Below are 14,206 nucleotides of genomic sequence, written 5' to 3'. Positions count from 1 at the left end.
CAAAAAAACCTTTCAGAATTCACAAATGTTATAACAGCAAGATAAGAGATTCAAGTTGAGTGCTATATTAAAGTTATTCCAACAATAAACATGGTTGCATGTTGTAATTTATAATTGTTTGCTTTCAAATTACTTTGTAAAGTCACTAATATTTTATCATTAGATTATAAATTATGTGGTTGCTGATTAAATGGCATTTAAATTTTATAACAGAAAAATAAAAAACAATAATCCCATAAGCACTTTATTTAGTCAAAACACTTTATAAAGTAATCTAAATCACAATTTGAATCATTCACTCATCCTCCATTAGTTTTTGCATTTTTTAAAAGAGTAGTTTTTCTCAATGGATATCTTTATTTATAAGTACAAATGTTTTTCTTTTAACATTCTTTCATGAGAATTAAATTGTCTCACTTTCAATAAAAGAGACTGAATCATAGTTGTGAGTCCCTTCTGATGAAGTGGACCTCAGATCTTCCTCATATTCTGTGATACTCGCTTCTTCTAGGATGTTGTATCTATATAGTTTCATACATGTATTACCTGGATATTCTAGAGTGACTATACAAAATATGGAATCCTATTGGTGGACATAAGCTACAATAATAAAAAATGATAAGTCAGCAGGGTCATGAGTTGGGTGAAGCATAGGATATCTGCATTGACTAAATGGTCATAAGATGGTCACATGCTTGTGTTGGACAAGAGAGAACAGCCTATAGGTGCAAAAATAAATTGGAGGAATTTTCGTGTCACCTCTTCCAACCTGGGCTTGGTCACCAAAGCAAGGTAAAATATTAGTAGAAGGCCTCTAACTAGCTTCCTATGATTACATAAGTAATTTTACTAGCTGCAACTCACAACCTTGAAACCTAATATACATAACTTACAATCAAACCTTTCCCCTCTCCAAAACAAGCAATAAACACCTGCTAGATTTAACACACACACACACACACACACACACACACACACACACACACACACACACACACATATATATATGTATATATATATATATATATATATATATGTTATATATGTATGTATGTATAGAACCAATCAGGAAGCAGTGTAACATACTGCCTACAAGGGGTGGATGTGGCCTGAGTTCAGATTCTATTTCAGACACTTCTCGGAGCCTCAGCCTCCTCATTTGGATGTGGAGATGATACTTACAATTGCCTACCTCAGAGATTTGTTATCAAGAATAATTCTTGCACAATTTAAAGTTTTATACAAGCATAAATTGTGGTGATTTCACTTGGAAAAAATAATAATAAACAATTCATCAAAGAGGCAGTCAGTCAACCAACAATTATTAAGTGCCTATTTGTGCCAGGTATTGTGCCAGATGCAAACATTTAACAAACACTGATTTTGTACAGAGTGAAATTCATAATTTAAATAAGATGTGATCCTTGCTTTCTCAGAGCTTCTTTAAAACCCTTCAGTGGTTCCCTTATTTCTCATCACATATTTTTCAGACTATTTTACTTTGGTCTTCCAGACTGGAACAATCTTTCCAGACTTATCTTATATTAACCTTTTCCATGTAATATATATGTTGTCTAATAAAATTGAATAGTTTTCTGTCCCCTATATATGTCCTACATTTTCAATTTAATATATTTGTTTAAACTTTTCCCTTTATATACCATACACTCTCAGTCCCAATCTTCCTATCCTTCTAGTTTGGTAGCAGGTCTTTGAGCAAAGTCCACTTCTTAAGGATATTGAAGGGGAAGTTCCATTATAGGCATGCATTGAAATAGAGGTCCCTAGTTTCTCTTCCAACTCTGAGAGTATGATTTTATGATACCAAGACTTTTACATTATTCTTATGATACTAACTGCACATATCTTTTGGAAGAAAATAATAATTTTTAAATGGATGATTCTTGAACTTTAATTTGAAAAATAATTTCCTTCAGTAATATCTTTTGGGTTTTTTTGCAAGGCAATGGGGTTAAGTGACTTGCCCAAGGTCATATAGCTAGATAATTATTAAGTGTCTGAGTTTGGATTTGAACTCACTTCCTCCTGACTCCAGGGCTGGTGCTCTATCTACTGCTCCACCTAGCCACCCCATAGTAATATCTTTATATTAAGAATTTATAATTGACTTAGATACAAACTATTTTCCTAAAGATAATAGTTAAAATTTTTTTATAAAATAAAATTTTTATAAAAATATAAATAATTAATTCATTTTACATTTTCATCACCATAATTTCTAGATATTCACCTGTGACCTGGAATTAAGCCTCTGTAACAAAGACAGAAAGTTAAGAAGCAACTGGCTTTGTCAGTGCAACTCTCATTCCATTTATGCAGTTCTCCATCTCTCTGGAGGTATTTCATCATACATATTCCAAAGTCAAAATTGGTCAGTGTCAATTCTCAGCTAAATTTCGTTTTTATGTTGTTGCCTTTAGGATTATTGTAATTATTCTGCATGTTGTTTTTCTTTCTCTACTTACTTTACTTTGAATACATATTACTCAAGTTTAGCTGAATTCCTCATATTTGTAATTTCTTACTCATTAACAATATATTTTCTTCTTGTTCATTTCCCATCATTTCTTCAACTATTTTTACCAATATACCAATTTTGAATATTATTTACTAAAACAGAAATGCATTTAAAATATTTTAAAATCAGATATGCAAAGTGTTTTCATAATTACAGAAGGTTTAGAATTGGTGTAAATGACAAGGGATGGCTCAAATTCCTAGAGGTGAGATAATTTGTTATTTTTCACCAAATTAGGCTTTACTCTTCTTTATCTTCTTCTTCCTCCCCCAACATCATAGATTTAAAGCTGGAATGGAACTTAAAGGGGTCTAGTCAGCTCCCTATTTTATGGATGAAGAAACCAAGGTGTAGAACAGTAAATTGCTCATCAAGTATTACCTTTACAAATCTGTCCCATTGATATTTGCATCCGTAATTTCAAAGTCCAAAAATCAGTGCCACTTTTGAAAAGACTAAATATCCGATCCTATGCTTGGTTAAAGCTCATTACAGTATAGAAGGTAACATGAAAAAATTGAAAATAGTGGAGAAGCAGAGGACATTTCACTTTCTTACTATATAAAAAGAGGTATGTATTGCTTGTCTTGACTAAAAAAGGATAACATGACTAATACTGAAATAAAAAGGAAATTTTGCCTATTGGGTAAAATGAATTAATTAATCAACACTTGCCACTAAGGGTACTCAAGTAATTACACTTATGTTTTAAGGTTTGTGGTTTTACAGTATGGGTGTTCTCACTGAAGTTACATATGAAAACCCCTAGACTTTGGGGGCAGAGCCAATATGACAGCAATAAACTAGCATGCTTCTGAAACTTTTTCCAACAATTCTTTAAAAGAAGCCTCTACACACGCCTTAAAGCTATAGATCCCACCAAAAAATAGAGTGAAACAAATTCTCAACTCAAGATATTGTCAGGATCTCCAGTAAAGGTCCATCTCATAGAAGGCAAAAGGAGAGTATAGCCCAGCATAGGCAGGAGGTGGGGGAAAGCCAGCAGGAGACTCTTAGCCACAGTGCAGCTCAGATCCTGGTGTAGCAAGCCAGCTAGAGAAAGTCCCAACCCCAGACAAAGTCTGAGCCCTGAGAACACTAGGGTAACAGACAGGACTGGTTTGCATACAAAAAAGATTTGGCATAAAGGAAGAAACAAACATCTGCATGGGCAAAACCGGGGGTGCATAGTTAACAGTTAGACTACATAGGCAACACCTTGGCACCAGATAAAACAGGGACCATTTCTCAACCCCAGCACAAATAAGTTTGCAACTATATTCCCTGTGTCCCAGAAACAGAACTCAACCATCAACATGTACAACCCCCCCCCCCCAAACAATGATCACCATAGAAAGCTATTATTCAAATAGGGCTGATAAAAATGTCATCTCAGAAGAAGAAAGTTGTGACAAATTGCCTACATATGAAGCATCAAAAGAGTTTATGAATTTTCTTCAAATCTAAAACCTTATGGAAGAACTCACAAAGGATTTTAAAAACCAAAGAAGAAAGGAAGAAGAAAATTGGAAAAAAAGAAAGAAGAATCATGCAGGGGAAATTGATTGAATATGATATGAAAAAATTGACTGAAGGAATAAACTCCATTAAAAGTAAAAATGACTGGGGGCAACTAGGTGGCACAGTGAATAGAGCACCAGTCTTGGAGTCAGGAGGACCTGAGTTCAAATCTGATCTCAGACACTTAATAATTGCCTAGCTCTGTGACCTTGGACAAGTCACTTAATCCAATTGCTTACAAAAAAAAGGACTCTAAAAATAAAAATAACCAACTGAAAAAATAATATAACTTATCAAGAAGCAAATTGACCAACTGGAAAAGGGAACACAAAAGTTAGTTAAGGAAAAATAAAGCCCTCAAAATTAGAATTGGACAGCTAATAACTCCATGAAACACAAAGATTCCATCAAACGAAACCAAGAGGTTGAAAAAATAGGAGAAAATGTAAAGTATTTTTTTAGGAAAAACAAATGACCTGAAAAATAGAACCAGGAGAGATAATTTATGAATTATTGATCTACTAGAAAGCTTTGATTGAAAAAAGAGCCTAGAAAGTATCTATCATGAAATTATCATGGAAAACTCTCCTAATATCTTAGAACAAGAAGACAAAATCGTCTTTGAAAGAATCCACAGATCATCTCCAGAAAGAGATCCCAGAAAACAAAACAAAATAAAACTCCTAGTATTGTAGTCAAATCCCAGAATTCTCCTATAAAGGAGACAATAATGCAAGCAGCCAAAAAGAAACAATTTAAATACTAAGGAAGTACAATCAGAATTACACAGGGTGTAATTATACAAATTATCAGTTGAATCATTAGTGGACTGGAAGACCTGGAATAAAAAATTTCCTGAGGGCAAAGGACTTTGGATTATAACAAAGAAATAACTATCCTGCAAAATTCAGATTCTTCTTGCTCATTTATCATAATTTCTTCAATTATTTTTACCAATATACCAATTTTGAATATTTTTAAAACAGAAATGAACTTAAAATATTTTAAAATCAGATATGCAAGTGTTTTCATAATTACAGAAGGTTTAGAATTGGTGTATATATGACAAGTGATGGCTCAAATTCCTAGAAGTGAGATAATTTTTTATTTTTCACCAAATTAGTCTTTACTCTTCGTCTTCTTCTTCCTTCCCCAATATCATAGATTTAAAGCTGGAATGGAACTTAAAGGGGTCTAGTCAGCTCCCTATTTTATAGATGAGGAAATGAATTTCAAATGAAATAGAAGACTTCCAAAATTTTCTTATTTAAAAAAACAGAACTGAACAGAAAGGTTGATCTTCAAACAACACTCAAGAGATGTATAAAAGAGTAAACAGAAAGGGGGGAAAAAGTTAGTCAATAACTTTAAAATCTATGCATTCCTAAAAGGGGTATATACTCATATTACCCGTGTAAGTCATGAGAATTGTATTTCTTTAAGTAGAGTCAAAAGAAACAAACAGAGAGAGAGGCATTAGATGGCCATGGGTATAAGATGACCATGAAAGTGTTGAGTCTTTAGCCAATATCTTAGGTAATAAGGGGGTTGAATAGAATTTCAGGGAGTGTGCTTACAGACCAGGGGGTATAAATGAGTCATGAAGAAATTTTGATCACAAGAGTTGTATTTCTATTGGGACAGAGGAAAGAGAGTATTTAGAGGGCCTGTACTTAATTTAATCATGAAATGATCTACTTTACTAGATAATTTAGTTAATAAGATTGTTGTACAATACAACAGAGGGAGAGAGTGTACTTAGAAGAACTGGACATGAAAAAGATCATAGAATGATCTTGCCTTGTCTTATTCTATACCTTAGTTAACAAGAGTTGTAATACTATAATTGAAATTGAAAAGAGAGAGAGAGAGAGAGAGAGAGAGAGAGAGGAAATAAATACACAATGAAGCAATTTTGCTTTACTTTTTAACTAGCCACAATTAGAGAGTATGTCTTGGAGGTGGAGGGTTCATGAAATGATTTTGCTCTACACGATATTTTCACTTGTGAGGATAGAGAATACTTGAAAAGAGGATGTGGCATAAATTAATTATAATTTATTCTTATTTATGACTTTTGAAAACTATTTTTCTAATGGGAAAGAAGAGCATAGTGTACTTAGTGACTACAAGGCAATGTTGCTTATCAATCAATCACTCAATCCTTGAGATAGTTACTTCTATCAGGAGAAAGTTAATATATTTTGACAAAGGTGTTTTAGGTACAAGACAGGGTTAAAACTTGAAAAGAAGGATTACACTAGGACTAGGCTAGGCATTAAAGAATAAATAGCAAATGAAGAGGCACAAGACCTGTTATAATAGAGGGAAAGAAAGTAGAATGTGAATGCTGAGTAAATCCTATTCTCAATAGATTTGTCCCAAAGAGGGAATAACACACATTCCCAATTGGGAATTTATTCTAATCTACAGGGAAGTTGGTGTGTGGTGGCGGGGGGGAGGAAAAAAGAAGAGGAAGAAGAAACTGATAAAAAGGAAGGCAAAAGTAAGACTAAAAGTAAGTGAAAAGTTAGAATTTAAATGAAAAATTAAAGGGGAAAGAGAAGAAAATATTGCTGAGGGGGTAAGAGGAAAGGATAGGGAAAAGTATAAATGAGGGACGATAGAATGGAGGGACAGAGTTTGTAATATTAATTCTTAAGTGAATGGGCTGAATTCTTTGAATAAATGGAAGCAGATGACAAAATAGATTAAAAACCAGAATTCTACAAGATGTAGTTTACAAGAAACACTTTTGAAGCAAAGAGATACACACAGGTAAAAGGTTGGAGCAAAATCTGCTTCATCAGAAGTAAAAATAACAGAAGTAGCAATTCAAATCCTATATAAAACAAAAGCAAAAATAGATTAAAAGGGATAAAGAAGGAAGCTACATTTTCTTCAAAAAACATAAACAACGAAGTAATATGTGTACTAAGTGGTATAGCACATATTCTTAGAGGAGATGCTAATTTAATAACAGGGAGATATAGAACGCAAAACTATAATAGTGAAGTACCTCATCCTCCCTCTCTCAAAATTAGGTAAATCTAACCACAAAATAAACAAGAAGAAAGTTAATAAAGTCATTAGATTTTAGAAGATTTAGATATAGATTTCTGGCGAAAATGAATGGGGAGTGAAAGGAAAATACCTTTTTCTCTGCATTACATGGCACCTATACCAAAACTTACCATGTACTAGGGCATAAAATAGAATGGCAGAAATATTAAGTACAGCCTTCTCAGATCATGATGGAATGAAACTTATATGAAATAATAAATTAATAATTATATATAAATGGAAAGATAAATCAAAAAGTAATCGGAAACTAAATAATCTAAATTTAAAGAATGAGTAGCTAAAATAACCAATCAGAAATAATCAATAATTTCATCCAAGATAATGACAACAGTGAAACATTATTAAAAATGTATGGGATATAGCCAAAACAATATGTAGATATAATTTCATATTTGTAAATCTTCATGAACAAAATAAAGAAAACAAGATCAATGAATTAGTCATGCAACCAAAAAAACCTAGAAAAAGAAAAAAAATTAAAATCCCATTACCAAATTCTGAAAAATATAAGGAGAAAATAATAAAATTGAAAGTAGGAAAACCATTGAACTAATAAATAAAACTAAGAGCTGGTTTTTATAAAAAAATCCACAAAAATAGATAAACCTTATTTAATCTGATTTTTAAAAAGAAGAAAACTAAATTACCAGAATCAAAAAATGAAAAGAGTGAATTCACCAGCAAGGGGAAGGAAACTAAAGTGGTAATTTGGAGCTCAATTTGCCCAATTCTATGCCATAAATTTGACAGTTTAAATGAAAATATTTACAAAAATATAAGCCATTCAGATTAACAGTAGAGGAAATAAAATGATTAAATAAACCCATTTAAGAAAAAGAAATTTAGTGCTGATACCTAAACCAGGGAGCACCAAAATAGATAAAGAAAATTATAGACCAATCTCCCTATTAAACATTGGTGCAAAAATCTTAAATAAAATTTTAGCAAAGAGGTAATCGCAAATTATTACTAGGATAATAGACCATGAACAGGTAGGATTTTTGCCAGGTAGGCAAGGATGGTTCAATATCAGGAACACATTAATCATAATTGAACATATCAATAACAAACCCTTGATAAAATACAGCATCCATTCCTATTAAAAATCACTAAAAAGTATAGAAATAATTGGAGCTTTACTTAAAATAATCTATCTAAAACTCTATTTAAAAACCCTAAACAAATATTATATGTATTGGGGAAAACTAGGAGTATTTCCAATAAGATCAGGGGTGAAACAACATGCCCCTTATAACCATTACTATTCAATAATTCAACAATTAATAAAAATGCTAGCTCTAACAATAAGAGAAGAAAAATTGAAGAAATCAAATTTGGCAATGAGGGAGCAAAGCTTTCACTCTATGTAGATGATATGATGGCATATTTAGAGAATCTGAGATAATCATCTAAAAAGCTCCTTGAAACAATTAACAAATTCAGCAAAGTAGCAGGATAAAAAATAAACTCATACAAATCATTGATATTTCTGAATATGAATAGCAAAGTTCATGAGCAAGAGATTGAAAGAGAAACCCCATTTAAAGTAAATGCAGACAACATTAAATATTGAGAATCTGCCTCTAAATAAGAACTCACTCTTTGACAAAAATTGTTCAGAAAACTGGAAAATAGTATGGCAAAAACTGACCACATCTCATACCCTAAACAAAAATAAGGTCAAAGTGGGTACAGGATTAAGACGTAAAGTGTGACATTAATTAACAGACCACGAAATATTCTATGGAAAGGAGAGAAATTTGTGACCAAACAAGAAATAGCGTACATTATAAATTGCAAAATGGATGATTTTGACTTTATTAAATTAAAAACATTTTTGTACTAATGAAACCAATGCTGCAAACATTAGAAGGATAACAGAAACCTCGAAACAATTTTCATAGCAAGTTCTGATAAAGGTCTGATTTCTAAAATACACAGAGAATTGCATCAAATTTATGAGGTCACAAGTCATTCACCAATTGATAAATGGTCAAAGGATATAAAGAAATTAGAGCTATATATAATGATATGAAAAATGCTCCAAATCATTACTGATTAGAGAATTGCAAATTAAAACAACTATTAGGTACCTCCTCACACCTATCAGACTTACTAAAATGCTAAAAAAGAGAAAACGATCAATGTTGAATAGGTTATGGGATATTTGGGACATTAATGTGTTGGTGGAGTTGTGAACTGATCCAACCATTCTGGAGAGCAATGTGGAACTATGCCCAAAGAGCAATAAAACTGATCATACCCTTTGACTCAGCAAATTCAATATTAGGCCTATATTCAGAAGAAATCATAAAATGGACAATTTTCTATATGCTTTATATAATAATGTTAAAATCGATGATAGCATTACAAGGTCAGAGTTTCTACCTCAAAAAATTGTTCTTGAAAAATTTTTGAAGGCAAGGTAAAAGGGAATGAAAAAGTTTCACAAAGACATGAAGATCAAAACTAAAAATATTTACTGCATTTTTGCCCAAGAAACACACATTCTGTGAAACACAAAGAGTTTGCTGCATTGGAGTTGGGCTTTACTTTCAAAAATATTTTTAGCAACTTTTTTTGTAGTGGCAAAGAGTTGGAAATTGAAGGAATGTATATCACTTGGAAAATGACTGAACAAGTCATGGTATATGAATGTTATGGAGCACTGTTGTTTTATAAGAAATCATTAGTGGTTGGACCTTAGAGAAATATGGAAAGAATTACATGAACTATTGCTGAGTGAAGTGAGCAGAACCAAGAGGACATTATACACATTAACAATAACATTGTGAGGTGATTAATTTTGATGGATGCAGCTCTTCTCAGCAGTTCAGAGATCATGGACAACCCTGAAATACTTGCTATGATCAATGCCATCTACATCTAGAGGAAAATGCCATGGAGTCTGTATTCATTCTATGTTGACTTTTTACCCCTTCCTTTCTGTGCTTTTTCCCCCTTTACCCTTAGTTCTAATTTTTCTTTCACAAAGTGACTAATACAAATGTACATGACTAAATGCACATGTACAACTTTTGCCAATCATTGCCATGGGGAGGGGGGATGATAGGAGGATGGTAAAAATGTGAAACTGATAAATTTGCAAATGAATTAATGTTGATAAATTACCTTTGCATGTAATTAGAAAAATAAAATATAATTTCAATAAAAATAAATAATAGAAAACAAATGACAACCTCCTCTATGTTTTATTTGATGATGGTTATGGGCTTCTGTGGCCAAAAATGTTCCCTATTTAGTGGGCTAGGCAATAGGGCCAAGAATTCACCTAAGAAAACACCTTTCTGGTTAGCCAGAGTGTCTGGAATAGATGCTTAATTTTCTATTGACCACTAAAAATAGTTTTCTTTTTTATTAATGAGTAGTCTCAGATTATCTGAATTGAGAAATTACTGATAAAGAGTAGAACAAAAAGCAAGCAATTCAAGGAAAATGTTACATTAAATTAAGATTCATTTAAATAATTTCAATGCAACAAACTTTGTCTATCAGAGAACTTGTGTTTCTTGGGCAAAAAGGCAGTAAATAGATTTAGTTCTAACCTTCATGTCTTTGTGAATCTTTTTTCATTCCCTTTAACCTTGTATTCAAAAGTGAATTTTCAAGATCATTTCTTTGAGGGAGAAACTCTGATCTTGGAATGTTATCATCAACCATAACGTTATTATAAAAAAAAAATCTTTGCCAGATATCTTGAGGTGATTTAAGTTCAGTCATCTCTAGGGAGGCATGAAAGAGGATAGAAGGAAACAAGTATTTATTGAGCAAGATCTACATAGCAGTTGTGCTGACCTCCTTACTATATGCCTGTGAAATTTTGACAGTCTACCAGCCATGTCAGGAAATGGATTTCTTCCATTTAAATTGTCCTAGGAAGATTCTGAAGATTACCTGACAGGAGAAGTTACTAGACACTGAAGTTCTTTCTCAAAAAAAAAAACAAACTGTCTAGAATTCTAATATTATTATAGAGAGTGCAGCTATGATGTCAGGTCATGTTGTTAGAATGCCAGATGTATGCTTATCAAAAGGACTGTTCTGTGGAGAACCCACACAGTGCAAGTGTTCACAAGGGGGCCGGAAGAAGTGATACTGGGACACCCTGAAGATCTCTCTTAAGAACTTCAGAATTGGTCCCTTTCCCATCTGCGCCCTCACCCTTTCTCTGTCTCCTATCTCTATCCCATTCTCTCCTCTCATAGTATCACCCCTTCCTTCTCCATCTTCATCTCTTTCCATCCTTCTAGTTTTCTTTCTCCTCCCTCTCTTTATTTCTCCTTTTTTCCTCTCAGGTCCCTATCCATTTCTCCCTTCTTTTCTTTTTTCCCCCATTTTCATTTTATTCTTTTTTTCTCTTGTCCCTCCTGTTACTATTTCCTCTCTCCCCATCCTATCCTCTTTGTGTCCTTCCTGTCTATATTCTTTCTTTTCTTAATTCTTCTCTCCTTTCATCTCTACTTCTGTCCCTTAACCAAACCCCCTTTCTCTCTATCTCCTTCAGCATCTCTTAACTCCTCACAGGCCTCAGCTTCCCCAGTCCTTATTGCTCTACTCATTCTTCCCTGCCCCAAATCCCTGAGCCATGATGCTGTCCCCGATGGTGGCTGGGGGGGGGGTGTGTTCCCGGGACTCTTCCTCCTTTCCAAGAACACGCTCCAGAGGCTGCCCCAGAGGCTGCCCCAGCTGCGCTGGGAGGAGGCCGACGGGGTCACTGTCTCAGCCAGGCTAGTGTCCTCAGTCCAAGCTATCCTGGCCTCCACAGCTGGCTACATTGTCTCCACCTCCTGCAAACATATCATGGATGACCAGCATTGGCTATCCTCAGCTTACACTCAGTTTGCAGTGCCCTACTTCATCTATGACATCTACGCCATGTTCCTGCGTCACTGGCACAAGCACCAGGTAAGGTCATGGAAAGGATGAGGGAGGGGCTGGCCCCCCAGGAGGCACTTGGGCTGTGGCCCGAGGCTACCCGCACAAGGAGTTCCTCAAGGTGCTGCACCATGCAGTCACGGTGCTGGTCTGTGTTCCACTATCCGTGGTGTGGCGCCAAGGCAAGGGGCGTCTTCTTTCTGGGCTGCATGTTGATGGCAGAAGTCAGCACACCCTTTGTCTGCCTAGGCAAAATCCTCATCCAGTACAAGCAGCAACACACCCTGTTGCACAAAGTGAATGGTCCCTTGATGCTGCTGAGCTTCCTGTGCTGTCGAGTGCTGCTCTTCCCCTACCTGTACTGGGCCTATGGGCAGCACGCAGGCCTGCCCTTGCTCTCCGTACCCCTCAATATACCAGCCTATGTCAACCTAGGGGGCGCCCTGCTGCTTGCTGCACAGCTCTCCTGGTTTTTCTTCATCTGCTGGGGAGCATGTCGCCTCTTTAGGCCTCGGGGACCCACCCCTCCAGTACCCCATCAGCCCCCGGGCCTTCACGATGGGCCCCGGGACTGAGGAGAGGGAGAGGGTTGGGGCACCCATTCCTCCAGGAATTGGGCTCTGGGACTGATGGGTAAGGATGGGAACTAGGGGCCTCTCCAGTGGTCCTAGGCCTGGAGGATAGGGATGGAGAAATTGGGGGGGAAGCTTCTCCCTATATGATGGTAAAAGGGATGGAACAGAGACCAGGCTTGTAAGAAACAGCTACCTCTCTTGTCCTCAGGGTGCCTGGGACTGAGGGACAGAGGGTTTGGAATGTCCAACGATCTCCTTTGTGTAGGGACTAAGAAAGTAAGAAAGTGGAAATTAGGAGGCACCCTCCTGCATATATAACCCCAGGGATACCCTTTTTTCCCAACTGTAATCTGCAGGGGGCCTAAAGGAGGGAAATTAAAAAGGAAGGTGCCCTATTCCACAGCAATTTAGGATAGGATGGATTGGGGGGAGGCTAACAGGGATTATAGAGGATCAAGGAGTAAATAATCTAGAGAAGGGCCCTCTCCTTTTTGCCAAGGACACGCCTATTTACCTTCCCCATATGCTGTAGTCTAGGGGAAGGCAGCTCCTAACCTCATGCATTCCCTCTGGGTGGGAGAAGTACCTCTAACCTCTTTGTGTCTCACCAGGGTATAGCTTGGCTACCCCTTAGAGCTAGCTAGCTCCTCTCCTACACAGGCAGCCCAGCATCTTTCCAGACCCTTAGGAATTTTATTTATTTCCCCAGGTTTGTATTAGTTTCTTATGGGGAGGCAGACACTGACAGGCCACACACCACCACCACCTGGCCCAGCCTCTTCATTGCTGAGTGCCCCACTTGGGGGAAACTGGGGGAAGGGGCTCTTGCGCTCATTCCTTCAGGCTATATAATTTGGCCTTCTTGCCCTCTCCCACCTGTCCCTGGGTGCTACAGACCTCTTGAGGCTTCCTCCAGATCCAGGAGGGGGGGAACCTTGGGAGGCGCTATATAAAGACTGCTAATAAAGATGAGATCAGCGTGAAAAAAAAAAAGAACTTCAGAATTGATTGTGCAGCATGGGAGACACTTGCACAGAACCTTCCAACTTGGTGTGCCCTCGTCAATGAGAGTACTGTGCTCTGTGAGAAGAGTAGAATTGAAGCAGCTCAAAGGAAACATGACATATGTAAGTTTAGAATACCCACCTCAGGTGTTCATATGAACCATTTATGTGCAACCTATGATAGAGATTTCAAGCTTGCATTGATCTGATCAGCCATAGTCAGATATTCTGTAAATTGTCTCAAGCATAGTGATATCATTTTGGTCTTCTTTGATAATGGACAAGGACCAACTAAGTGACAGGCATCATGTTAAACATTAGGGATACAAAGATAAAGAAATGGAATCTAGTTCCTGCCCTTGAGGAGCTTATATTCTAACATGAGAAGATAACACTGGAAAGGGTCCTGGAAAAGTGCATGATGGGAGCTGGAAGAAAAGTAGGAAGAGGGGATGAAGGTACCTGGAATGAGTACATAATTTTGAAGTTCAAAAAGGAAGGAACAGGAAAAGGGGGGGGATGAAGGAAGACTGGCCAGGGTGCTATCACAAAATGGATATTCTAGGAGGAATTTATTTTTAGGAGAA

At 36.1% G+C, this 14,206-nt stretch overlaps 1 pseudogene; it reads left to right on the top strand.

Annotated features, from left to right (window-relative positions):
* Positions 1–11,750: 11,750 nt before the first annotated feature.
* LOC141503083 (ceramide synthase pseudogene) lies at positions 11,751–12,615 on the top strand (annotated as a pseudogene).
* Positions 12,616–14,206: the final 1,591 nt, after the last annotated feature.

The sequence above is a fragment of the Macrotis lagotis genome, chromosome X (genome assembly GCF_037893015.1).
Source record: "Macrotis lagotis isolate mMagLag1 chromosome X, bilby.v1.9.chrom.fasta, whole genome shotgun sequence".
Taxonomy (NCBI): Eukaryota; Metazoa; Chordata; class Mammalia; order Peramelemorphia; family Peramelidae; genus Macrotis; species Macrotis lagotis.
This window is presented reverse-complemented; position numbering and strand designations above follow the sequence as displayed.